Source organism: Arachis ipaensis, chromosome B10 (genome assembly GCF_000816755.2).
Source record: "Arachis ipaensis cultivar K30076 chromosome B10, Araip1.1, whole genome shotgun sequence".
In the NCBI taxonomy this organism is placed as follows: Eukaryota; Viridiplantae; Streptophyta; class Magnoliopsida; order Fabales; family Fabaceae; genus Arachis; species Arachis ipaensis.
This window is the reverse complement of record NC_029794.2, coordinates 125,488,084-125,493,164: the sequence shown is the minus strand read 5'-3', so window position 1 is coordinate 125,493,164 and position 5,081 is coordinate 125,488,084.

Here is a 5,081-nt window from a genome sequence, read left to right as displayed (position 1 = left end):
GGATTATTTGATATTTGTATTTTTAAAGATTATTTTTGTCAATGGCATAAACTTTCACGTCTTATTTTACGGTAATACTACATGTACAAGCGTTTTTATAACTAAGTCCAACCAAGTGGACACAAGGCTAGCGAAAAAAATACGCACGGGCGTCACTGCTACTTCATCTCTGTGTTTCTTCAGCATAGAAGTTTTTGTTGAGAAGCACGGAAATTTATTGATATAGTACAAAAAATTTAGCATATATCACAAACTTATCGATATAGCATAAAATTTTGCACATAGCACATAAATTCGAATATATTTTGTTGATTGAGTGAGTTAATATTTTGAATATGTGGTACTTTAAAAAATTTTGGTGCATATGTACTGTACACCAAAATTTATGTATTGTGCGTATTTTGTTGGTTGGGTGTCAATGTTTAGACATATGGCTCTTCAAAAATTTACGTGTTGTGTACCAAAAAATCTGTGTTGTACATCGAAATTTTTTTATTGTGCAATTGTTAGTTGAGTGTCAATATTCTGCGCATGTGGTCGTTCAAAATTTTTTATGCTGTATACTAAAATTTATGTACTGCACATCAAAATTTATGCACTCTAATTTTCTAAACATATATATGAGAAGAAGATAGAGAGGACAAAGACGATGATAATATAGAACGATGAGGAGGAAAAAGGAGAAGAAGAAAACGACGACTATGGCAGTAGCGATGACGACAACGTTAAAAAAGAAGGAAAAGAATATAATGACGACGATAACGAAGAAAGAGAAGGAGGAAGAAGAAGTAGCAGCAGCGTTTGGATACGTATGAAAGAGAAAAAACCCATAATAACTTAATTAGAAATTTGGTTTAAAAAATGTTTGGACGCGTAACTTTATGGATTATTTTAATAATTTATCCTATATAATAAAACCATTGTCCATTTCCCAATAAATAAATAAAAAAGACAAATAAAAAAACATAAAAATAAAATAATAAAAAACACAATTTATTTCATGGATTTTTTTCTAAAATAAAAAAATATTTCCCCAAACAAGATATTTGAACTTTAATTTTCAGAATGTGATTTTTTTTGCATTAAGAACAAGTTCGTTCGCCACACCCCTGGCGAACTCTAGATTAAGTTCGACAGAGTATATAAACGTGGGCACATTCTCATTTGTCAAATTCCTTCCAAATCTCTGCTCCAAATTCACTTTGTTCATCCTTCACTTGCGATAGTCAGATTCTTCTGTACGAGATTCTTCTTTCTTTCGACGTTCTGAAGTTCGTTATCCACGACATCGTCAGTTTTAGGTTAGAAAATAATATGTTAATTAGAGTTACTATTTTTATCTTAGTTAGAAATACTGTTTACATGTTAGTTAACGTTACTATGTAGTGGTTGCATGTTAGTTAGAATTACAGATTTACTGTTTACATGTTAGCTAGAGTTACTGTTTACTGTTTACATGTTAGTTAGAGTTACTATCTAAATGTTATTTAAAGTTACTATGTACTGTTTACATATTAATTAGAGTATATAACATGTTAGTTAGGTTTTTTATGTTATTATCTTTAAGTACAGTTGCTGTTTATTGTTTATAACATGTTAATTAGTATAAGTTATTAGTCAATTGTTAGTTAGTTTAGTCAGAATAGTTAGTTTAAGTTGTGAATTAGAAGGTAATTAGTGGAATAATTACTTAAGTTAGGTTCGATTAGAAAGAAATGTGATTAGTAAAATTTAGAATTCAGTAAGTTATTTATTGATTATGGTTGTTTAGGGTGTTAGTTGGGTTAACTTTTAATTAGTAAGTTTATAAACTGATTAAGAAGTAAGTTAGACAATTAGTAGGTTTTGATGTGTTTGTTAAGAATTTAGTTAATGTGAAAGGAACTGAGTTCAGCATATGTTATTTTATTTTTCTAGAGTGTGGTTAGATGGAGCAGCAGTTATTGGGCTACGAGGATATGCTTTACAGATTGGATCAGACTGAGCACATTGCTGGCAGACTTGATCGAGTGGTGCGCTTTTATCACTGTTGTTTATTTTATTGTAATTAATAAACAGTGAATTTGTTATTTTATGTGTTCATCGTCCCTTTTTTTTATTTTTTGTTTTTGTTTTGGTAGGCGCTTCGGATCTTGCGCACCATACGGAGTTTGATGACACGGCCGCTAGAGCAGATTAGGCCATATCTCAGACGAGTCGGGTTTGAGTAAGTGGCGTATATGGTTGAGTTTGAGCACAACTGGCCATTGGCATCGGCGTTGATAGAGAGGTGGAGGTCTGAGTCCTACACGTTTCATCTACCATGCAGGGAGTAGATGACTATCACCCTGTAGGATATGGCCTATCAGCTGGGACTCAGGATCGACGGTGATTCTGTTAGTGGATGCATAGGTGGTTGAGAGCAGCACCACTAGGGACGGTCCATTGAGGACTTCTGCTAGCAGCTACTGGGTGCTGTTTCTGGCCCAGATGACAGACAGTCACAGACCAAGTGGACTGTGAAGCTCACATGGTTTCACAACATGGTATGTGAAGAGCTGGAGTAGGACGCCACTGAGGAGCGCCTGTTGAGGTACATGAGAGGTTATATCATGCAGCTGATCGGGGGTATCCTATTCCCAGATGCATCTGACTCTCGGGTGCACATCAGGTGCCTACCCCTCCTACGGGACCTTGACACATGTGGCGGGTTATCTTGCCGCTTTGACCATTGTGAAAATGTGTTGAGCAATTACCTTCGAAATCTAACCTACGATGGTCTTGCCCCATCGATGTTTGCATGCAAGTATGAGGACCATGGTATCTCCTAACCTCCCACTTTTCTTGCTTTCGACGATATGATATGAGTATGCTCCAAGAACAACTGGGCACGAACTGGATACACTGTGCATTATACCTCAACTGGTCACTCTCTACTATTTTATACTCCACAGCCCTTCTGATGCTGTACCTCTTAACTGCCAACATGACTTCTTCCTTGCTCTAAAATTATTGTCCAACTTCAAACTCATTGCCTGGATCCTCTTCAGGGCCTCCCTGGGTAAAAGACCAATCCGAAGTCATTGCGTCGAGATTCAACCTGGAGAAGTGATCCGGCCGGTCATATGGTCGAGAAATAGCAGGCTGTGTCAGAGCGATTTGTGTGACAATGTAGTAGTTCATCTCTTCTTCCTCGTCACCATCATCGGTTTAAGTGGTTCATCATCAGCATCGTCTTCGTCATCGGGGTTAACTTCATACTGATCCATCATCGGATCCCTAATAGCAGAACCCTCATGACTTTCACCATCGTCATCCATCAAGTTAGCATTACGTACTTCAACATTAGACCCCTCTTGATTACCTTCAGGTGGCATATTTAGACTGACCATCGTTCTTCTGATATTTCGTCTAATAGCTCCACTCAATGGACTATTATCGACAGTATTTGCAGATGATCCTCGACCACTGAAATAAACGAGGAACAGAATAATTCCAACAGGTGAACATTTGTCTATCAGTTGTGCCACGACCTTATAAGACGTACGTCCTCGTCGTCACATAAACGATACCTAATTCAAAACAACACAAATATTTCTCACAACCATGATCAAATAAATATACTATCAACAGAGACAAGACAACTGTGATATACCTTTTATAAAACAAACTGCCATCTACTTCGGTCGGATATCTATGGTAAATTTTTTTCACCCTTTTTGTCTCTTGCTGTCCGACGGAATGCAATATCAGATTCTTCAACGCTATTAGACTGTTGACTTCCGGTGTTATATAGGTAATTATTGGTTGCCCTAATCTAAAAACGATAGAACCTTCTTCACCATACACTATTTCACCATCGTAATGAATGGATAACAATGAATTTTTTGACATTGTACAGAAAAAATGTCAACAATGAGAACGAAAGTGGAGAATGAAATTGTGGTTCTTAGCTCCACTCTCCAACAGGCATGCTTTTATTTTTGAAACCCAACCTAGAGTTCGCTGGGGAATGCGGCGAATTCTATATAAATTATAGAGTTCGTCAGGGGTGTTTCCAAATTATGAATTTAAATTTAAAATAAAATTTTTACTTCTTAATAGAAATAGAATTCTTTCTCACCTTTAATACTTTTCAAAATATAAACACACTCTAAATTTTTCTAACGTTGAACTATTGTTGCTATTACATTCTTCGATTTGGTTTGGTAAAATTTTTTAAAAAGATGTGTGTTTTTCAAAAAACTCATATACTTGTGTTTACAACTTTTAAAAGTTAGAGATGCTTTTAAAAATACCTAAAATTTTTTTTAATGTGGCTTATACTTATTAAAATTTGGGTTTTGGCAGGGCGGGACAGGCTTCCTTGGCGGGCCCAGTACTTTTTTTTGTCCAGGGGTGTTTTTGCATATTTTTTGACCAAAATCCAGCATTGCCGACCCGACCAAACAGAAACCCTACCCTAATCGATTCTCTCTCTCACTCGGACACAAGTCACACACTCACACAACACACTCACACGGTCACACCAGCTGCCCCCAACCTTGTTGCGTCCAGTGTCCCTATCAGCGCCGTTGGCCCATTGCTCTTCGACTGCGCTCACGTAGTGACGCTCATGCTAACATCGCAAGTCACGTCTTCTCGCTGCCATCTTATCGCAGGCCTTGAGCTCACAGTCTTGCACCCGCCCGGCAGTCCGGCACCACTATCGCGGCGCTCCTTGTCACAGGCTGCTCCCACGGTTGCTCCTCGGTCGTCCTGGTCCTGAGCAACGCCACTGCTCCGTCTAGCTATCGTCGCCACTTCTCGTTGGTCTTGGGCTCCTAGCCATCGGCGTTGCTCCTCTGTCCTCTCTTGATCTGTCGTTTGGCTGTTGCCGGTGCTTCTCGCCTCTTCTGTCCTGGTCGTCACTGCTGTTAATCTGGTATGTTTTAATTTAATGTTTTAGATTATGTTTTATATTTGATTGATTATAAATTTGTAGATGTTTAATTATATATTTTGGACAACGTTTATTTTACTTTGGACAATATTAATTTTATTATTTTATTTCAAAAAATTTGGTTTATAATTATGTTTATTACATATTTATAATTATAAAA